Source organism: Salmo salar, chromosome ssa06 (genome assembly GCF_905237065.1).
Source record: "Salmo salar chromosome ssa06, Ssal_v3.1, whole genome shotgun sequence".
NCBI classification, from domain to species: domain Eukaryota; kingdom Metazoa; phylum Chordata; class Actinopteri; order Salmoniformes; family Salmonidae; genus Salmo; species Salmo salar.
The window spans coordinates 7427501-7453423 of NC_059447.1; the positions used below are offsets into that span (position 1 = coordinate 7427501).

At 41.4% G+C, this 25923-nt stretch overlaps 1 pseudogene; it reads left to right on the plus strand.

Annotated features, from left to right (window-relative positions):
• The window catches only part of LOC106594842 (RNA binding protein fox-1 homolog 1-like), a 695930-nt pseudogene that overhangs the window by 644277 nt on the left and 25730 nt on the right, over positions 1-25923 (plus strand).

Below are 25923 nucleotides of genomic sequence, written 5' to 3' on the forward strand. Positions count from 1 at the left end.
ACACACAACACACACAAGCACACACACACATATACGATACCCAGAAACTCTCAGTTTTATTTGGTGAGAGCTCATCTCTTTTATCTTAGTCACAGAGGACCAGAAGGCAGAGTGTCATAACAGAGACAGAGAGAGATAACAGATGGACCTGAGAAAAATACTAGATGCAAATGTATTAATCATCATCATCATGATCATGAGTTCCTGTGTGGATCAGACGGTAGAGCTTGGAGCTTGGAGCATGGTGCTTGGTGCTTGGAGTTTGGAGCTTGGTGCTTGGTGCTTGGAGCTTGGTGCTTGGTCCTTGGAGCTTGGAGCTTGGAGCTTGGTGCTTGGAGCATGGAGCATGGAGCTTGGAGCATGGAGCTTGGAGCATGGAGCTTGGAGCTTGGTGCTTGGTGCTTGGTGCTTGGAGTTTGGAGCTTGGTGCTTGGTGCTTGGAGCTTGGTCCATGGTGCTTGGAGCTTGGAGCTTGGAGCTTGGAGCTTGGAGCTTGGTGCTTGGACCATGGTGCTTGGAGCATGGAGCATGGAGCTTGGAGCATGGAGCTTGGAGCATGGAGCTTGGAGCTTGGTGCTTGGTGCTTGGTGCTTGGAGTTTGGAGCTTGGTGCTTGGTGCTTGGAGCTTGGTCCATGGTGCTTGGAGCTTGGAGCTTGGAGCTTGGAGCTTGGAGCTTGGTGCTTGGACCTTGGTGCTTGGAGCATGGAGCATGGAGCTTGGAGCATGGAGCTTGGAGCTTGGTGCATGGTGCTTGGAGCTTGGTGCTTGGTGCTTGGTGCTTGGTGCTTGGAGCTTGGAGCTTGGTGCTTGGTGCTTGGTGCTTGGAGTTTGGAGCTTGGTGCTTGGTGCTTGGAGCTTGGTGCTTGGTGCTTGGTGCTTGGAGCTTGGAGCTTGGAGCTTGGTGCTTGGAGCATGGTGCTTGGAGCATGGTGCTTGGAGCTTGGAGCATGGTGCTTGGAGCTTGGTGCTTGGAGCTTGGTGCTTGGAGCTTGGAGCTTGGAGCTTGGAGCTTGGTGCTTGGAGCTTGGTGCTTGGTGCTTGGAGCTTGGAGCTTGGAGCTTGGAGCTTGGTGCTTGGAGCTTGGAGCATGGTGCTTGGAGCTTGGTGCTTGGTGCTTGGTGCTTGGAGCTTGGTGCTTGGTGCTTGGTGCTTGGAGCTTGGTGCTTGGTGCTTGCAATGCCAAATGTTGTTGGTGGTGATTCCCGCTGCGGCCACACCTACACGTAAAATGTATGAGGTGCTTAGGATAAAAGTGTCTGCTAAATGGAACATATGACTATTTGTCATCGAGGAGTTGTTTCAACAGTCTGATCAGAATGTGGTAGGAAGATGAGGTATTTAGCAGTGACAGTAGTGACATCACCAACCTTTAGGACTGTTCATTAGTTCAACTAACTATTTTCTGATTCGTGTTTTGACTAAGGCCCCCTTTGACTCCTCATGTGGGGTCCGTGATCCATTTTCTGGACCTCCCCAGCCTCCTTACCACCTCAGAGAAAGAGAAAGACTGGATCCCAAATCACCCCCTTCCCCTTGGCCCTCCATTTACGTGTTCACGCTCACTTCCTCCTTTTGCACAAGTGTCCCAAAAGGAGGTAAAACTATAGAGGGTGTAGGGGCTAATTAGCCCCACCGGTAGTCACTTCTACTGAGCCTGCAATGCTGCCTGCTTCAGAGAGAAGTGAATCCCATAAGGCACCGTGTCATTTTTTAGTTTGCCCAATTTCACACAAAATAATAGAGAGGCTTGTCGAATTATATGACACGTGCATTTGTTTATGTCCGATGTCCTGACTTGACACATATAAAAGATGAAATACCACTCATGCTAACTGTTATATTTTGTTAAACGACAGGGGCGATTTGTTCATTTTAATTTCTTGCTTGTTTTATAATTTAAATGTGGAACATAAATTGCACCATTCTAGTTGGGAGTGTTGGTGCTTTCAAGACAACTGGGAACTCTGAAAAAAGAGGTCAAGTCGTGACATCAGTGAAAGCGTCGAAAAGCGGAGCTCTAGAAAGATGCCTGAGTTTCCGACTTAGAATTCCAAGTTGGATGACCGTTAAAAAAGAAATCTCAGTCAGAGTTCGTTTTTTTCACAGTTCTCAGTTGTCTTGAACACACTGAAGTCAGACGTCGGAGATTTCCGAGTTCCCAGTTGTTTTGAATACGGCATGAGTCCCGAAGTTGATAGGTTTATTGATCCCCTCGCCACTCTGGAAGTCACCCTCTGAGTTTCGTCAACAACACGTGACAACAGAGGGCCCTCCAAGCGAGTGGGTAGGGGCAAGGCGGTGGTTTGGGATTCACAAAGAGAGACAGAGTAGGGGAGGAGAGTGCCTGCAGAACTTCCCTGGCTCCACCCCTCTCATGTCTGGTGGTTTTTGATTGTACAAACTAACCTCTGCACAGACAGACAGACAGGGTTGGTGTCTAGATGGTGCCTGCATGTCAACTTGCACTAATATGGATGTTTGTTTTGTTTGTTTGTGTTTGTGTTTGCATCCTTTGCAGTGTTGTTTACCAGGATGGATTTTATGGTGCAGATATTTATGTAAGTATTATTACCACTGAATGACGTTGAGGTCCGTAACAGAGATAGCTGTGTTTCTACTTACCACTAAGGACATATGACATTTACATGTGGCTTTATTCATGTTGGTTGGTTGTATGCTGAGCCATGTATTTAGAGAGTTGCAGAGTCAGGTATTTAGAGAGTTGCTGAGTCAGGTATTTAGAGAGTTGCAGAGCCAGGTATTTAAAGAGTTGCAGAGCCATGTATTTAGAGAGTTGCAGAGCCATGTATTTAGAGAGTTGCAGAGCCAGGTATTTAGAGAGTTGCAGAGCCAGGTATTTAGAGAGTTGCAGAGCCATGTATTTAGAGAGTTGCAGAGCCAGGTATTTAGAGAGTTGCAGAGCCATGTATTTAGAGAGTTGCAGAGCCAGGTATTTAGAGAGTTTCAGAGCCATATATTTAGAGAGTTGCAGAGTCAGGTATTTAGAGAGTTGCAGAGTCAGGTATTTAGAGAGTTGCAGAGCCATGTATTTAGAGAGTTGCAGAGCCAGGTATTTAGAGAGTTGCAGAGCCATGTATTTAGAGAGTTGCAGAGCCAGGTATTTAGAGAGTTGCAGAGCCATGTATTTAGAGAGTTGCAGAGCCATGTATTTAGAGAGTTGCAGAGCCAGGTATTTAGAGAGTTGCAGAGCCATGTATTTAGAGAGTTGCAGAGCCAGGTATTTAGAGAGTTGCAGAGCCATGTATTTAGAGAGTTGCAGAGCCAGGTATTTAGAGAGTTGCAGAGCCATGTATTTAGAGAGTTGCAGAGTCAGGTATTTAGAGAGTTGCAGAGCCAGGTATTTAGAGAGTTGCCGAACCAGGTATTTAGAGAGCTGGGACATTGAGGTTTCTGCATTATGATGCGTTTACATGACATTTTAATGAACAATCTATCGCACCCCAGCAACACTACATGGGGGTATTTAAACTGTGCTATGTAACTGAATGTCTAAATAGAAAAATATTCAACATTACAAAAGTTGGTCCAACTCTAAAATCTCATATACGGTTCGGTTGAATGTAGCTCTACAGCAGCTCAATGTAATGTAAACACAACCAGCCATACCAATGTTTATAGACCTACAGCAGCTCAATATAACATAAACACAACCAGCCATACCAATGTTTATAGGCCTACAGCAGCTCAATGTAATGTAAACACAACCAGCCATACCAATGTTTATAGGCCTACAGCAGCTCAATATAACATAAACACAACCAGCCATACCAATGTTTATAGGCCTACAGCAGCTCAATGTAATGTAAACACAACCAGCCATACCAATGTTTATAGGCCTACAGCAGCTCAATGTAATGTAAACACAACCAGCCATACCAATGTTTATAGACCTACAGCAGCTCAATGTAACATAAACACAACCAGCCATACCAATGTTTATAGGCCTACAGCAGCTCAATGTAATGTAAACACAACCAGCCATACCAATGTTTATAGACCTACAGCAGCTCAATGTAACATAAACACAACCAGCCATACCAATGTTTATAGACCTACAGCAGCTCAATGTAACATAAACACAACCAGCCATACCAATGTTTATAGACCTACAGCAGCTCAATGTAACATGAACACAACCAGCCATACCAATGTTTATAGACCTACAGCAGCTCAATGTAATGTAAACACAACCAGCCATACCAATGTTTATAGGCCTACAGCAGCTCAATGTAACATGAACACAACCAGCCATACCAATGTTTATAGACCTACAGCAGCTCAATGTAATGTAAACACAACCAGCCATACCAATGTTTATAGACCTACAGCAGCTCAATGTAACATAAACACAACCAGCCATACCAATGTTTATAGACCTACAGCAACTCAATGTAATGTAAACACAACCAGCCATACCAATGTTTATAGACCTACAGCAGCTCAATGTAATGTAAACACAACCAGCCATACCAATGTTTATAGACCTACAGCAGCTCAATATAACATAAACACAACCAGCCATACCAATGTTTATAGACCTACAGCAGCTCAATATAACATAAACACAACCAGCCATACCAATGTTTATAGGCCTACAGCAGCTCAATGTAATGTAAACACAACCAGCCATACCAATGTTTATAGACCTACAGCAGCTCAATGTAACATAAACACAACCAGCCATACCAATGTTTATAGACCTACAGCAGCTCAATGTAATGTAAACACAACCAGCCATACCAATGTTTATAGACCTACAGCAGCTCAATGTAACATAAACACAACCAGCCATACCAATGTTTATAGGCCTACAGCAGCTCAATGTAAATGAACACAACCAGCCATACCAATGTTTATAGACCTACAGCAGCTCAATGTAACATAAACACAACCAGCCATACCAATGTTTATAGACCTACAGCAGCTCAATGTAATGTAAACACAACCAGCCATACCAATGTTTATAGACCTACAGCAGCTCAATGTAACATAAACACAACCAGCCATACCAATGTTTATAGACCTACAGCAGCTCAATGTAACATAAACACAACCAGCCATACCAATGTTTATAGACCTACAGCAGCTCAATGTAACATAAACACAACCAGCCATACCAATGTTTATAGACCTACAGCAGCTCAATGTAACATGAACACAACCAGCCATACCAATGTTTATAGACCTACAGCAGCTCAATGTAATGTAAACACAACCAGCCATACCAATGTTTATAGGCCTACAGCAGCTCAATGTAATGTAAACACAACCAGCCATACCAATGTTTATAGACCTACAGCAGCTCAATGTAATGTAAACACAACCAGCCATACCAATGTTTATAGGCCTACAGCAGCTCAATGTAATGTAAACACAACCAGCCATACCAATGTTTATAGACCTACAGCAGCTCAATGTAACATGAACACAACCAGCCATACCAATGTTTATAGACCTACAGCAGCTCAATGTAATGTAAACACAACCAGCCATACCAATGTTTATAGGCCTACATAAACTGGATTTGTTTTTTACATGTAAACACAACCAACCACAGGAGGTTAGTGACACCTTAATTGGGGAGGATGGGGTCATGGTAATGGCTGGAGTGGAATCAGTGGAATGTTATCAAATACATCAAACATATGGTTTCCAGGTGTTTGATGCCATTCCATTTGCTCCGTTCCTGACATTATTATGAGCCATCCTCCCCTCAGCAGGCTCCACTGCAACCAACCCATACAAATCCAGAAATGTTTAAATAGCTTATTTCTTAAGAGGCTAGTTGAAGAGAGGCTAACTCTGTTAGACGTTGCATGCGTGGTGTTTATGGTTGTTGTCATGGGGATCTGGTGAAAGGTCAGGCACTACATAGGGAACAGGGGGCCATTTGGGAGGCAACCCATTGTGCAACAAGCTCTCACAGTCTCACCTCAGAATTAGACGTTCATCCATGTTCCTCAAATTTTGAAGTTGTTCAAAGTGTTTAGGGTTAAGTTTAGACATTAACTCTGAAGGGTTAAGGTTTGGGATAGGCTTAAAACAAAAATCTCAAAAACAACTTTCTATCTCTGGATTCAAGCATGCAACCTTCAGAGGCAGATGCTAAGAAACATGTAACCTTCAGAGGCAGATGCTAACAAACATGCAAACTTCAGCACCAGAGGCAGATGCTAACAAACATGCAATCTTCAGCACCAGAGGTAGATGCTAACAAACATGCAATCTTCAGAGGCAGATGCTAACAAACAGGCAACCTTCACCACCCGAGGCAGATGCTAACAAACATACAACCTTCAGCACCCGAGGCAGATGCTAACAAACATGCAACCTTCAGCACCCAAGGCAGATGCTAACAAACATGCAATCTTCAGCACCAGAGGTAGATGCTAACGCCCATCCCTGTCCACAAGACCCTAGCACAGCCAAAATCTAGTTGAAGGTAACATCGCTCACTGTTGCCCCAAGTGACCGGTTTCCACGTCATCTCTCGACATCCTCAGACATGGATGAACGTCGAATAATGACTTGTATCATGGGTGACCAGTCTGCATGGTGAGCCTGATCAGAGAGAGGAAGTGTGGACAGTTTTCTGAAGACCAAGTCAGGGATTCAGTGAGAATAATCCAAGATGTTCACATTACAGTTTGTGTGTGTTCATACTGAGGAGTATTACAGTATGTGTGTGTTCATACTTAGGAGTATTACAGTATGTGTGTGTTCATACTTAGGAGTATTACAGTATGTGTGTGTTCATACTGAGGAGTATTCAAGTATGTGTGTGTTTATACTGAGTTGTATTACAGTATGTGTGTGTTCATACTGAGGAGTATTACAGTATGTGTGTGTTCATACTGAGGAGTATTACAGTATGTGTGTGTTCATACTGAGGAGTATTATAGTATGTGTGTGTTTATACTAAGGAGTATTACAGTATGTGTGTGTTCATACTAAGGACATTTTGCTCAATCTCCCATCTACCTGTATCCTTCCTCTTCCTACCCCCTCTAGACACACACACACACACACACACACACACACACACGTGTGCTCACAACAGCAAGAAAATACCTCTGGAGAGAAACACCCATTATAAAACAGATTGCACTAATTTATGAGCATGGAAAGATAGAACTGAACAGTGAGTCAGGATCTCCCCCTCTGTCTCTCTCTCTCTCTCTCTCTCTCTCCCTCTCTCTCTCTCTCTCCCCTCCCTCTTTCTCTCTCCCTCTCTCTCTCTCTCTCCCCCTCCCTCTTTCTCTCTCCCTCTCTCTCTCTCTTCCCTCTCTCTCTCTCTCTTCCCCCTCTCTCTCTCTCTCTCGCCCCCTTCTCTCTCTCTCTCTCTCTCTCTCTGCTGTGCCTGCCACACACACATACACACATACACACACGGTTGACGGACGGTGTACCACAGAAGAGTGAACGGTGACCAACTCAGGAGATAACTGTCTCCATCTTCCTGTCATCTCTGTCCATCCCTCTCTAAGGCTCTGTTCCCAATGGCATCCTATTCCCTTTATAGTTCACTACATTAGACCAGGGGCCCATAGGGAATAGGATGCCATTTGGTACACAGACACAGTACCTCCCTAGACCATGCCAGTGTGAGTTATTTTGGAGAACCGCTGTAGAGTAGAATGGTGATAAAATAATACAGTATTACAAATGTCAGTATAATGGCAAAATATAGTACACTATTACATCTGTAGAATGGTAATAATATAGTACAGTATTACATCAGTATAATGGTAATAATATAGTACAGTATTACATCAGCCAGTAAAATGGTAATAACATAGTACAATATTACGTCAGTCAGAAGAATTGTAATAATATAGTACAGTATTACATCAGTAGAATGGTAATAATACAGTACAGTATTACATCAGTAGAATGGTAATAATATTGTACAGTATTACATCAGTCAGTAAAATGGTAATAATATAGTACAATATTACGTCAGTCAGAAGAATTGTAATAATATAGTACAGTATTACATCAGTAGAATGGTAATAATACTGTACAGAAATACATCAGTCAGTAAAATGGTAATGATATAGTACAATAATACGTCAGTCAGTAGAATTGTAATAATTTTGTACAATATTACGTCATTCAGAAGAATTGTAATAATATAGTACAATATTACATCAGTAGAATGGTAATAATATAGTACAGTATTACATCAGTAGAATTGTAATAATATAGTACAGTATTACATCAGTCAGTAGAATGGTAATAATATAGTACAGTATTACATCAGTAGAATGGTAATAATATTGTACAGTATTACATCAGTAGAATGGTAATAATATAGTACAGTATTACATCAGTAGAATGGTAATAATATTGTACAGTATTACATCAGTAGAATGGTAATAATATTGTACAGTATTACATCAGTCAGTAGAATGGTAATAATATAGTACACTATTACATCCGTCAGTTCTTGCGTTCTAACTACCCGCTATTCAAAGTGCACTGAACAAATTAAGGGAATCGTTCAGGGAATCGTGTTTTCGGACCTTCCCCTGGTCGTATTCTAGCGGGGTGTCACGGGTGTCGTAGGGTTGAGACCAAAACACAGCGGGTATATGTACACTCATCTTCTTTTATTAGGACAAAGAAGGGAAACCAAAACAAACACGTATACAAAAACACAACGACGGTAAACAGTCCTGTAAGGCATAACGCTAAACACGGAAATAACCTCCCACAAAGTGACAGGTGAAATCAGGCGCCCTAAGTATGACTCTCAATCAGCAACAACGATGTACAGCTGTTCCTGATTGAGAGTCATACCAGGCCAAACCAGAAATACAAAACTAGAACAGCCCCTTAGAAATACAAACACAAGAACATACCCAACACCCCGGAACACATAAATCAAACACCCCTCTACAATACACACACACCCCGAACCACCTAAATCAACTGCCCCCTCTACATCGACACCAACACCAATAAACCCCAGAAACACTCTACACAAAATATCCCTCTATCTAAACACATACATAAAACCATGAAAACAAATATCGCCACGTCCTGACCAAACTACAATAACAAATAGACCCCTTTACTGGTCAGGACGTGACACGGGGCAGAAATCTCAGAGACCAATTGGTACACTCTGATTTACCACCCCAAGATATTCCTGAACAACGTCTATTTGCGCCCCTACTGGATGGAAATTACAAGTGTAATGGCTGTGCTCAATGCAATGGCACTTATAAATGTAGATCCTTCAAACACCCACAAACAGAGAAATCGATCCCAATCAAAGGTGTTATTACGTGCTCCACTAAGGCAGTTATTTATCTTATAACTTGTCCTTGTGGTAAACATTATCTGGGTAAAACAAAGCGTGAATTAAAAGTACATATCTCAGAGCATCGTAGCACCATTAGGTGCAAAAACTTGACTTACCCAGTTGCGGCCCACTTTTTGGAAGCAAACGACTCGATTTAGTCTCTGCGTTATATTGGCATCGAACATGTCACCCTCCCTAGGAGAGAGGGCGACCTTGATAATTTATTGTTAAGACGAGAGGCTGCCTGGATCTTTAATTTAAAGACCCTTGCTCCCTTCGGTCTCAACATAGACTTTGATCTTAAGCCATTCTTGTGATAATTGTGACTTTGCCATTGTAATTGTTTGTAAGCTTGTGTAGTCTAAAATGAATCTATGATCGTATGCTATCCATATGCTATCCATTAGTTTTTTTGTATGCTGTTCTTTGTATGCCATTTTTATATTTGAGAATGAATCAATGATATTAGGCCACACGTGGCCATGATTACAGACACCTGTGTGTAATAAACGAGTCATCTCGCAGTGTTTGTGATCAAACCCTGATGATCAGGGTTGGCTGTCGAAACGTTGGATATTACATTTTTGCATCTGAGCTCCTAGAGTGTGCAGCTCTCCCTTATTTTGTAGGTTTCTACTCCGCTAGCCAGCACCTCGCCTAAATAGGTGTGCTTTTATTTTTCTTCTAGTAGAATGTAGAGGTCGACCGATTATGATTTTTCAACGCCGATACCGATGCCGATTATTGGGGGGCCAAAACCGCCGATACCGATTAATCAGCCAATTTTTTTGTTTGTTTGTTTGTTTTTTGTAATAATGACAATTACAACAATACTGAATGAACACTTATTTTAACTTAATATAATACATCAATAAAATCAATTTAGCCTCAAATAAATAATGAAACATGTTCAATTTGGTTTAAATAATGCAAAAACAAAGTGTTGGAGAAGAAAGTAAAGTGCAATATGTGCCATGTAAGAAAGCTAATGTTTAAGTTCCTTGCTCAGAACATGAGAACATATGAAAGCTGGTGGTTCCTTTTAACATGAGTCTTCAATATTCCCAGGTAAGAAGTTTTAGGTTGTAGTTATTATAGGAATTATAGGACTATTTCTCTCTATACAATTTGTATTTCATATACCTTTGACTATTGGATGTTCTTATAGGCACTTTAGTATTTCCAGTGTAACAGTATAGCTTCCGTCCCTCTCCTCGCTCCTACCTGGGCTGGAACCAGGAACACATCGACAACAGCCACCCTCGAAGCAGCGTTACCCATGCAGAGCAAGGGGAACAACTACTCCAAGTCTCAGAGCGAGTGACGTTTGAAACGCTATTAGCGCACACCCGGCTAACTAGCTAGCCATTTCACATGGGTTACACCAGCCTCATCTTGGGAGTTGATAGGCTTGAAGTCATAAACAGCGCAATGCATTGCGAAGGGCTGCTGGAAAAACGCACTAAAGTGCTATTTTGAATGAATGGTTACGAGCCTGCTGGTGCCTACCACCGCTCAGTCAGACTGCTCTATCAAATCATAGACTTAATTATAATATAATAACACACAGAAACACGAGCCTTAGGTCATTAATATGGTCGAATCCGGAAACTATCATCTCGAAAACAAAAAGTTATTCCTGTTACATTGCACAACCTTCAGTGTTATGTCAGAATTACGTAAAATTCTGACAAATTACCCACAGTGTTGCATATACCCTGACTGCGTGCAATGAACGCAAAATGACACAATTTCACCTGGTTAATATTGCCTGCTAACCTGGATTTCTTTTAGCTAAATATGCAGGTTTAAAAATATATACTTCTGTGTATTGATTTTAAGAAAGGCATTGATGTTTATGGTTAGGTACAGTCGTGCAACGATTGTGTTTTTTTCGCAAATGCGCTTTTGTTAAATCATCCCCGTTTGGCGAAGTCGGCTGTCTTTGTCAGGAAGAAATAGTCTTCACACTGTTCGCAACGAGCCAGGCGGCCCAAACTGCTACATATACCCTGACTCTGTTTGCAAGTGAAGTGACACATTTTCCGTAGTTAAAAGAAATTCATGTTAGTAGGCAATATTAACTAAATATGCAGGTTTAAAAATATATACTTGTGTATTGATTTTAAGAAAGGCATCGATGTTTATGGTTGGAGCAACGTGTACCTAAGCGATTATATGCAACGCAGGACAGGCTAGATAAACTAGTAATATCATCAACCATGTGTAGTTAACTAGTGATTATGATTGATTGATTGTTTTTTATAAGATAAGTTTAATGCTAGCTAGCAACTTACCTTGGCTTCTTACTGCATTTGCGTAACCTCGTGGAGTGCAATGTAAAGCAGGTGGTTAGAGCGTTGGACTAGTTAACCTTAAGGTTGCAAGATTGAATCCCTGAGCTGAGAAGGTAAAAATCTGTCGTTCTGCCCCTGAACAAGGGAGTTAACACACCGTTCCTAGACTTTTATTGAAAATAAGAATGTGTTCTTAACTGACTTGCCTAGTTAAATAAAGGTCTAAAAAAACAAAAAATATTTAAAAATGTTTTTAAAAAATCGGCCAAATCGGCGTCCAAAAATAACGATTTCCGATTGTTATGAAAACTTGAAATCGGCCCTAATTAATCGGCCATTCCGATTAAATCGGTCGACCTCTAGTAGAATGTTAATACCATAGTACAGTACTTCATCAGTAGAATTGTAATAATATAGTATAGTATTACGTCAGTAGAATTGTAATAATATTGTTCAGTATTACATCAGTCAGTAAAATGGTAATAATATAGTACAATATTACATCAGTCAGTAGAATGTTAATACCACAGTACAGTATTACATCAGTGGAATGGTAATAATATACTACAGTATTACATCAGTATAATGGTAATAATATAGTAAAATATTACATCAGTATAATGGTAATAATATAGTACACTATTACATCAGTATAATGCTAATAATATAGTACACTATTACATCAGTATAATGGTAAGAATATATTATAGTATTAAATCAGTATAATGGTAATAATATAGTACAGTATTACATAAGTATAATGGTAATAATATAGTATACTCTTACATCAGTATAATGGTAATAATATAATACAATATTACATCAGTATAATGGTAATAATATACTACACTTTTGCATCGGCATAATGGTAATAATATAGTCAGTATTTCATAAGTATAATGGTAATAATATAGTACAATATTACATCAATATAATGGTAGTAATATAGTACAATATTACATCAGTATAATGGTAATAATATAGTACAATATTACATCAATATAATGGTAATAATATAGTACAGTATTACATTGTTGGAAGAAATTAGGTGCATTGTGGGTAGATGAGCAGAGAACAGTAGGTACACTATATTTTACAGGAACCAGAAACAGGGGACACTATATTTAACAGGAGCCAGGAACAGGGGACACTATATTTTACAGGAACCAGAAAAAGGGGACACTCTATTCAACAGGAACCAGAAACAGGGGACACTCTATTTAACAGGAACCAGAAACAGGGGACACTATATTTAACAGGAACCAGAAACAGGGGACACTCTATTTAACAGGAACCAGAAACAGGGGACACTCTATTTAACAGGAACCAGAAACAGGGGACGCTATATTTTACAGGAACCAGAAACAGGGGACACTCTATTTAACAGGAACCAGAAACAGGGGACACTCTATTTAACAGGAACCAGAAACAGGGGACACTCTATTTAACAGGAACCAGAAACAGGGGACACTCTATTTAACAGGAACCAGAAACAGGGGACGCTATATTTAACAGGAACCAGAAACAGGGGACGCTATATTTAACAGGAACCTGAAACAGGGGACACTCTATTTAACAGGAACCAGAAACAGGGGACACTCTATTTAACAGGAACCAGAAACAGGGGACACTCTATTTAACAGGAACCAGAAACAGGGGACACTCTATTTAACAGGAACCAGAAACAGGGGACACTCTATTTAACAGGAACCAGAAACAGGGGACACTCTATTTAACAGGAACCAGAAACAGGGGACACTCTATTTAACAGGAACCAGAAACAGGGGACACTCTATTTAACAGGAACCAGAAACAGGGGATACTCTATTTAACAGGAACCAGAAACAGGGGACGCTATATTTAACAGGAACCAGAAATAGGGGACACTCTATTTAACAGGAACCAGAAACAGGGGACACTCTATTTAACAGGAACCAGAAACAGGGGACACTCTATTTAACAGGAACCAGTAACAGGGGACACTATATTTAACAGGAACCAGAAACAGGGGACACTCTATTTAACAGGAACCAGAAACAGGGGACGCTATATTTAACAGGAACCAGAAACAGGGGACACTCTATTTAACAGGAACCAGAAACAGGGGACGCTATATTTAACAGGAACCAGAAACAGGGGACACTCTATTTAACAGGAACCAGAAACAGGGGACGCTATATTTAACAGGAACCAGAAACAGGGGACGCTATATTTAACAGGAACCAGAAACAGGGGACGCTATATTTTACAGGAACCAGAAACAGGGGACGCTATGTTTTTTACAGGGAACAGAATCACGCCATCTCCTGGGGGCTTGCTGCTCTGCTCTGTGTAGTGAAATGCATGCTGGTCGTGTTTCTGGCCATGGCGTGGTTGGCGTGACTTTGTGGTTGGTTGAACATGGAGTCTTGCTGTGCTCACAGACTGATCATCACTGCATCACCGCACACCCGCCTGTCGCATGGATGTGTGTGTGTGTGTGTGTGTGTGTGTGTGTGTGTGTGTGTGTGTCGTGTTTGCCTAATTGAACAGCTGATGGCAGCATTACATAAATTAAAATCTGTGTTCTTTTTAGAACATATGGGAATCTGTTGCAAGGCAGTTATGTCAAATTAGTCTTTGAAAACAAATATTACATTTTAATGAAAAATGTATCTACTTTCATTTATTATGAAATCAATACATTATTGATCGTGTGGCATAATTCATTCAGCACACAGAAATATTTAACATCCAAAGCATTTCATATGTATTGAGTCCTACGTCAGCCTTGCTATTGATCAGACTGTGTGATGGTGTATTCTGTCAATATATGTGTAGATCCATGAACCAGCAGAACATCAATGGTACTGACAGGAATCAATCACATTTATTAACCATCTCTCTGTATCTCTGTGTGTGTGTGCGTACGTGTGTGTGTGTGTGTGTGTGCTTGTGTGTCCGTGTGTGTTTCCAGGGGGGCTATGCTGCCTACAGGTATGCACAGCCTGCTGCCGCCACAGCTGCTGCATACGGTGACAGGTAAGAGGGACCTCTTTTTTTATCTCTCGCTATCTGTCCCTCTCTCTCGTGCTCTCTCTCTCTCTCTCTACTTCTCTCTCACTACTTCTCTCTCTCTTGCACTACCTCTGTCCCTCTTTCTCTCTCTCTCTGTCCCTCTTTCTCTCTCTCTCTGTCCCTCTTTCTCTCTCTCTCTCGCACTACTTCTCTCTCTCTCTCTCTACCTCTCTCTCTGTCCCTCTTTCAATTCAATTCAATTCGCTTTATTGGCATGACATAACAATGTACATATTGCCAAAGCTTATTTTGGATATTTACAATATAAAAAAAAATAATAATGACACTCAATATTGTCAAAAGGACAACAGTAACAACAATAACCAAGGGTCAAAATAACCATACATTCAACAATAACAATAAGCATACAGTAGAGGGCATGTGCAGGTTTATTGGTCTGTCAGACACTGTCCCTCATCTTATGGCAGGCAGCAATGTAGTGCGCTGCCAACACACAGCTCTCTGCGTCCTCCCCCAACAGGACGGGTAGCCTACTCTCATCAGAGAGGTCTTTGAAACCTTTAATAAGGGTTTCAAATTTGGGAAAATGACACTCTCAAATTGTTTTATATTTTTCACATTTAGTCAGGAAATGCAGCTCCGTCTCAGGTTCTGCTGTTGTGCAGTGGCTGCACAGCCTTTCCTCTACAGGTAGCCAGGTTTTCCTGTGTCTACCCTTCTCAATAGCAAGGCTGCTCTCACTGAGCCTGTACTATGTCAAGGTTTTGATCAGTAACCATGGTCAAATATTTAGCCACGGTGTACTGTCGATTTATGGCCACATAGCACTGCATTTTGCTTTGTGTTAGTGCTTGTGTTTCCCAATAAGCAAAGTAGTTTTGTTTTGACTGTATTGTAATTTGGTTTATTCTGATTGATTGGATGTTCTGGTCCTGAGGCTTCAGTGTGTTAGTAGAACAGGTTTGTTAACTCAGCCCCAGGACCAGCTGGATGAGGGGACTCTTTTCTTTGCTCAGCTCTTGGCATTGCAGGGCTTGGTAATGATATGAGAGGGAGTCACTGTATTTTAGATGTTTTCAAAACTTAATTGTTCTTTTTTGAGTTTTTATTATTAGTGGATATTGGCCTAATTCTGCCCTGCATGCATTGTTTGTAGTTTTCCTCTGGACATGTAGGAGAATCTTACCGAACTCTGCATGCAGGGTTTCAATGGGGTGTTTGTCCCATTTGATGAAATCTTGTTTTGCAAGTGGACCCCACACCTCACTGCCATAAAGTGCAATTGGTTCATTGACATATTCAATTCATTTTAGCCAAATTTTAATAGGTATTTGAATTTGAATTTGCTTTTTAATGGAGTAGAATGCCCTGCGTGCTTTCTCTCTCAGTTCATTCACTCTCTCTCTCTCCCTCTCTGTCCTCTCTCTCTCGCTCTACTTCTATCACTCTCCCTCTCTCTCTGTAAATACTACAGTAATGTCTGCAAAAACACTACAGTCCACATAAACAGTCAGCACTTCTTTTTTTACTTTAGTAAATACTACAGTATTTAATTTGTGTATACCCTGCCCATTTCTCACCCCCCATATAGCAATTAGTGCCACCCATAAGTGAGAAACCTGCGTGCCAAGTATAGACCATATATTGTGTTCTCTACAGGTTATAGAAAAGAGCAAAAGCGCTCGACTATCCATTCAGACCCCAGTACTACCTACCTACCGACCGACCGACCTACCTACCTACCTACCTACCTACCTACCTACCTACCTACCTACCTACCTACCTACCTACCTACCTACCTACCTACCTACCTACAGGTTATGGAAAATGAGCTCTTTTAGTATTTCTCTTCGATGTCAAAGATAATAAAACAAACACACTTTAGTAAACACTACAGTTATACTGCCAATACACTACAGTAAATACTACAGTTATACTGCAAAGACACTACAGTAAATACTACAGTTATACAGCAAATACACTACAGTAAATACTACAGTTATACTGCAAATACACTACAGTAAATACTACAGTTATACTGCAAATACACTACAGTAAATACTACAGTGATACTGCAAAGACACTACAGTAAACATTACAATTAACCTGCAATCCGCAAAACACTACATTAATTAATATAGTATATACTACTGTTTTCATTTAATATAGTATTTATATGATAGTTAACTGTAAATACTACAGTGAATACTACAGTATACTACAGTAAATACTACAGTGAATAATACAGTATTCTACAGTAAATACTACAGTAAATACTACATTTTCACTGTAGTGTTCTTGCTGACTTTAGTCTGCAAAAACACTATAGTGGATACTATAGTAAGGTCCGCAAAAAACACTACAGTGTATTTATACCATAGTATACTATAATATTTTTTCATGTGGGTTTCTCTCTCGCTCTCTGTCTCTCTCTGTTGCTCTCTACCTCTCTCTCCCTCTCTCTGTCTTTCTCTCTCTCTCTCAGTCTCTCTCGCTCTATACCTCTCACTCTCTCACTCTCTCCCTCGCGCTCTACCTCTCTCTCACCCTCTCTCATTCTCAGTCGCTCTCTCCCTCTTGTAGTTTATTAGTATAATTCCTTGGTCCAATCAGGACGGTTGGGACCACAGTTACCCCAGAATCCTAAACAATAATTGTCTGATTAAATCAAATGAGCTGGAAGATAGAGTTTAGCAGTCGAACCAGTCGAACCAAAGTGAGGGAGTGGGGCAGGAGGGGTGAAATTAGGGGGATGGACCAGACAGGGCTGAAGGATGACATGCAGGGTTTGCAGTTGGAAAGTCAGCCCCAAAGTGTTGCTCTACAGTAGACTCAGCCTGTTAACTTCACAGCCTGTAAGGGATGGTTCATTTAACATGGAACAGTAGATAGTACTGTGGTGTTAGATAGATAATAGCTATTTAACATGGAACAGTAGATAGTACTGTGGTGTTAGATGTAGATATTTAACATGGAACAGTAGACAGTACTGTGGTGTTAGATAGATAGTAGATGTTTAACATGGAACAGTAGATAGTACTGTGGTGTTAGATGTAGATATTTAACATGGAACAGTAGACAGTACTGTGGTGTTAGATGTAGATATTTAGCATGGAACATTAAATAGTACTGTGGTGTTAGATATATAGTAGATATTAAAACATGGAACAGTAAATAGTACTGTGGTGTTAGATGTAGATATTTAACATGGAACAGTAGACAGTACTGTGGTGTTAGATAGATAGTAGATATTTAACATGGAACAGTACACAGTACTGTGGTGTTAGATAGATAGTAGATATTTAACATGGAACAGTAGATAGTACTGTGGTGTTAGATAGATAGTAGATATTTAACATGGAACAGTAGATAGTACTGTGGTGTTAGATGTAGATATTTAACATGGAACAGTAGATAGTACTGTGGTGTTAGATAGATAGTAGATATTTAACATGGAACAGTAGATAGTACTGTGGTGTTAGATGTAGATATTTAACATGGAACAGTAGATAGTACTGTGGTGTTAGATAGATAGTAGATATTTAACATGGAACAGTAGATAGTACAGTGGTGTTAACATGGAACAGTAGACAGTACTGTGGTGTTAGATGTAGATATTTAACATGGAACAGCAGATAGTACTGTGGTGTTAGATATATAGTAGATATTTAACATGGAACAGTAGATAGTACTGTGGTGTTAGATGTAGATATTTAACATGGAACAGTAGATAGTACTGTGGTGTTAGATAGATAGTAGATATTTAACATGGAACAGTAGATAGTACTGTGGTGTTAGATGTAGATATTTAACATGGAACAGTAGACAGTGCTGTTGTGTTAGATGTAGATATTTAACATGGAACAGTAAATAGTACTGTGGTGTTAGATATATAGTAGATATTTAACATGGAACAGTAGATAGTACTGTGGTGTTAGATGTAGATATTTAACATGGAACAGTAGACAGTACTGTGGTGTTAGATAGATAGTAGATATTTAACATGGAACAGTAGATAGTACTGTGGTGTTAGATGTAGATATTTAACATGGAACAGTAGATAGTACTGTGGTGTTAGATAGATAGTAGATATTTAACATGGAACAGTAGATAGTACTGTGGTGTTAGATAGATAGTAGATATTTAACATGGAACAGTAGACAGTGCTGTGGTGTTAGATGTAGATATTTAACATGGAACAGTAGACAGTACTGTGGTGTTAGATAGATAGTAGATATTTAACATGGAACAGTAGATAGTACTGTGGTGTTAGATAGATAGTAGATATTTAACATGGAACAGTACATAGTACTGTGGTGTTAGATATAAAGTAGATATTTAACATGGAACAGTAGACAGTACTGTGGTGTTAGATAGATAGTAGATATTTAACATGGAACAGTAGACAGTGCTGTGGTGTTAGATGTAGATATTTAACATGGAACAGTAGATAGTACTGTGGTGTTAGATAGATAGTAGATATTTAACATGGAACAGTAGACAGTGCTGTGGTGTTAGATGTAGATATTTAATATGGAACAGTAGATAGTACTGTGGTGTTAGATAGATAGTAGATATTTAACATGGAACAGTAGATAGTACTGTGGTGTTAACATGGAACAGTAGATAGTACTGTGGTGTTAGATGTAGATATTTAACATGGAACAGTAGATAGTACTGTGGTGTTAGATGTAGATATTTAACATGGAACAGTAGATAGTACTGTGGTGTTAGATAGATAGTAGATATTTAACATGGAACAGTAGATAGTACTGTGGTGTTAACATGGAGCAGTAGACAGTACTGTGGTGTTAGATGTAGATATTTAACATGGAACAGCAGATAGTACTGTGGTGTTAGATATAGATATTTAACATGGAACAGTAGACAGTGCTGTGGTGTTAGATGTAGATATTTAACATGGAACAGTAGATAGTACTGTGGTGTTAGATAGATAGTAGATATTTAACATGGAACAGTAGACAGTGCTGTGGTGTTATATGTAGATATTTAACATGGAACAGTAGATAGTACTGTGGTGTTAGATAGATAGTAGATATTTAACATGGAACAGTAGATAGTACTGTGGTGTTAACATGGAACAGTAGATAGTACTGTGGTGTTAGATGTAGATATTTAACATGGAACAGTAGATAGTACTGTGGTGTTAGATAGATAGTAGATATTTAACATGGAACAGTAGTGCATGCCTCTTTCTGTTATATTCTCTGCCTTAAACCTGGGAGATCTGTTTAGACATGACTCTAGATATCTCACATGTTACTCTCCTCTTTGTTTATGCCTCTTTTTGTAAAGTATGTCGAGAACCAAGTGAAATTGACTTAGAATAAGCTTTGATTTTTGGCAGTGTACAGCCATGTTATACAACAGTGCGATTTAACAAATGCATGTAAATACATAGTGTTGTTTTATACCAGGCATGTTGAGGTTGTGTTGCAATACATAGTGTTGTGTTATACCAGGTATGTTGAGGTTGTGTTGCAATACATAGAGCAAGGAGTACCTCTAATAAATACACAGGATGAGACCCGTAAAATACACACACATAATGATACAACACGGGACGAGACCTGTAACATACACACACACAATGATACAACAAGGGACGAGACCTGTAACATACACACACACAATGATACAACACGGGACGAGACCCGTAACATACACACAATGATACAACACGGGACGAGACCCGTAACACACACACACACAATGATACAACACGGGACGAGACCCGTAACATACACACACACACAATGATACAACACGGGACGAGACCCGTAACATACACACACACAATGATACAACACGGGACGAGACCCGTAACATACACACACACACACACACAATGATACAACACGGGACGAGACCCGTAACATACACACACACACACACAATGATACAACACGGGATGAGACCTGTAACATACACACACACAATGATACAACACGGGACGAGACCCGTAACAGACACACACACAATGATACAACACGGGACGAGACCCGTAACATACACACACACACAATGATACAACACGGGACGAGACCCGTAACACACACACACACAATGATACAACACGGGACGAGACGAGTAACATACACACACACAATGATACAACATGGGACGAGACCCGTAACACACACACACACAATGATACAACACGGGACGAGACCCATAACATACACACACACAATGATACAACACGGGACGAGACCCGTAATATACACACACACGATGATACAACACGGGACGAGACCCGTAATATACACACACACAATGATACAACACGGGACGAGACCTGTAACATACACACACAATGATACAACACGGGACGAGACCCGTAACATACACACACACAATGATACAACACGGGACGAGACCCGTAATATACACACACAATGATACAACACGGGACGAGACCCGTAACATACACACACACAATGATACAACACGGGACGAGACCCGTAATATACACATACACAATGATACAACACGGGACGAGACCTGTAACATACACACACACAATGATACAACACGGGACGAGACCTGTAACATACACACACACAATGATACAACAGGGGACGAGACCTGTAACATACACACACACAATGATACAACACGGGACGAGACCTGTAACATACACACACACAATGATACAACACGGGACGAGACCTGTAACATACACACACAATTATACAACACGGGACGAGACCCGTAATATACACACACACAATGATACAACACGGGACGAGACCCGTAATATACACACACACAATGATACAACACGGGACGAGACCTGTAACATACACACACACAATGATACAACACGGGACGAGACCCGTAACATACACACACACAATGATACAACACGGGACGAGACCTGTAGCATACACACACACAATGATACAACACGGGACGAGACCTGTAACATACACACATAAAATGATACAAAACGGGACGAGACCTGTAACATACACACACAATGATACAACACGGGACGAGACCCGTAATATACACACACACAATGATACAACACGGGACGAGACCCGTAATATACACACACACAATGATAAAACACGGGACGAGACCTGTAACATACACACACACAATGATACAACACGGGACGAGACCCGTAACATACACACACACAATGATACAACACGGGACGAGACCTGTAACATACACACACACAATGATACAACACGGGACGAGACCTGTAACATACACACACACAATGATACAACACGGGACGAGACCTGTAACATAAACACACACAATGATACAACACGTGATGAGACCCGTAACATACACACACACAATGATTCCACACGGGACAAGACCCGAACACACACAAGCGCACAACGATACAACACGGGACGAAACCTGAACACACAGAAGCGAACAATGATACAACACGGGACGAGACCCGTAACATACACACACACAATTATACAACACAGGACGAGACCCGTAACATACACACACACACAATGATACAACACGGGACGAGACCCGTAACATACACACACACAATGATACAACACGAGACGAGACCCGTAACATACACACACACAATGATACAACACGGGACGAGACCTGTAACACACACACACACAATGATACAACACGGGACGAGACCTGTAACATACACACACACACACAATGATACAACACGGGACGAGACCCATAACATACACACACACAATGATACAACACGGGACGAGACCCGAGCACACACACAATGATACAACATGGGATGAGACCCATAACATACACAAACACACAATGATACAACACGGGACAAGACCCGTAACATACACACACACACAATGATACAACATGGGACGAGACCCGTAACATACACACACAATGATACAACACGGGACGAGACCCGTAACACACACACACAATGATACAACACGGGACGAGACCCGTAACATACACACACAATGATACAACACGGGACGAGACCCGTAACATTCACACACACACACAATGATACAACACGGGACGAGACCCGTAACATACACACACACAATGATACAACACGGGACGAGACCCGTAACATACACACACACACACACAATGATCAACACGGGACGAGACCTGTAACATACACACACACACACACAATGATACAACACGGGACGAGACCCGTAACATACACACACACACAATGATACAACACGGGACAAGACCCATAACATACACACACACAATGATACAACACGGGACGAGACCCGTAACATACACACACACAATGATCAACACGGGACGAGACCTGTAACATACACACACACACACAATGATACAACACGGGACGAGACCCGAGCACACACACAATGATACAACATGGGATGAGACCCATAACATACACACACACACAATGATACAACACGGGACAAGACCCGTAACATACACACACAATGATACAACACGGGACGAGACCCGTAACATTCACACACACACACAATGATACAACACGGGACGAGACCCGTAACATACACACACACAATGATACAACACGGGACGAGACCCGTAACATACACACACACACACACAATGATCAACACGGGACGAGACCTGTAACATACACACACACACACACAATGATACAACACGGGACGAGACCCGTAACATACACACACACAATGATACAACACGGGACGAGACCCGTAACATTCACACACACAATGATACAACACGGGACGAGACCTGTAACATACACACACACAATGATACAACACGGGACGAGACCTGTAACATACACACACACAATGATACAACACGGGACGAGACCTGTAACATACACACACACAATGATACAACACGGGACGAGACCTGTAACATAAACACACACAATGATACAACACGTGATGAGACCCGTAACATACACACACACAATGATTCCACACGGGACAAGACCCGAACACACACAAGTGCACAACGATACAACACGGGACGAAACCTGAACACACAGAAGCGAACAATGATACAACACGGGACGAGACCCGTAAACATACACACACACAATGATACAACACGGGACGAGACCTGTAACATACACACACACACAATGATACAACACGGGACGAGACCTGTAACATACACACACACAATGATACAACACGGGACGAGACCCATAACATACACACACACACAATGATACAACACGGGACGAGACCCGTAACATACACACACACAATTATACAACACGGGACGAGACCCATAACATACACACACACAATTATACAACACGGGACGAGACCCGTAACATACACACACACACAATGATACAACACGGGACGAGACCCGTAACATACACAAACACAATGATACAACACGGGACGAGACCCGTAACATACACACACACAATGATACAACACGGGACGAGACCTGTAACACACACACACACAATGATACAACACGGGACGAGACCCGTAACATACACACACACAATGATACAACACGGGACGAGACCCGTAACATTCACACACACAATGATACAACACGGGACGAGAACCGAAACATACACACACAATGATACAACACGGGACGAGACCCGTAACATTCACACACACACACACAATGATACAACACGGGACGAGACCCGTAACATACACACACACAATGATACAACACGGGACGAGACCCGTAACATACACACACACACACACAATGATCAACACGGGACGAGACCTTTAACATACACACACACACACACACACAATGATACAACACGGGACGAGACCCGTAACATACACACACACAATTATACAACACAGGACGAGACCCGTAACATACACACACACAATGATACAACACGGGACGAGACCCGTAACATACACACACACAATGATACAACACGGGACGAGACCCGTAACATACACACACACAATGATACAACACGGGACGAGACCCGTAACATACACACACACAATTATACAACACGGGACGAGACCCGTAACATACACACACAATTATACAACACGGGACGAGACCCGTAATATACACACACACAATGATACAACACGGGACGAGACCCGTAATATACACACACACAATGATACAACACGGGACGAGACCTGTAACATACACACACACAATGATACAACACGGGACGAGACCCGTAACATACACACACACAATGATACAACACGGGACGAGACCTGTAGCATACACACACACAATGATACAACACGGGACGAGACCTGTAACATACACACATAAAATCATACAAAACGGGACGAGACCTGTAACATACACACACAATGATACAACACGGGACGAGACCCGTAATATACACACACACAATGATACAACACGGGACGAGACCCGTAATATACACACACACAATGATACAACACGGGACGAGACCTGTAACATACACACACACAATGATACAACACGGGACGAGACCCGTAACATACACACACACAATGATACAACACGGGACGAGACCTGTAACATACACACACACAATGATACAACACGGGACGAGACCTGTAACATACACACACACAATGATACAACACGGGACGAGACCTGTAACATAAACACACACAATGATACAACACGTGATGAGACCCGTAACATACACACACACAATGATTCCACACGGGATAAGACCCGAAAACACACAAGCGCACAACGATACAACACGGGACGAAACCTGAACACACAGAAGCGAACAATGATACAACACGGGACGAGACCCGTAACATACACACACACAATTATACAACACAGGACGAGACCCGTAACATACACACACACACAATGATACAACACGGGACGAGACCCGTAACATACACACACACAATGATACAACACGAGACGAGACCCGTAACATACACACACACAATGATACAACACGGGACGAGACCTGTAACACACACACACACAATGATACAACACGGGACGAGACCTGTAACATACACACACACACACACAATGATACAACACGGGACGAGACCCATAACATACACACACACAATGATACAACACGGGACGAGACCCGAGCACACACACAATGATACAACATGGGATGAGACCCATAACATACACAAACACACAATGATACAACACGGGACAAGACCCGTAACATACACACACACACAATGATACAACATGGGACGAGACCCGTAACATACACACACAATGATACAACACGGGACGAGACCCGTAACACACACACACAATGATACAACACGGGACGAGACCCGTAACATACACACACAATGATACAACACGGG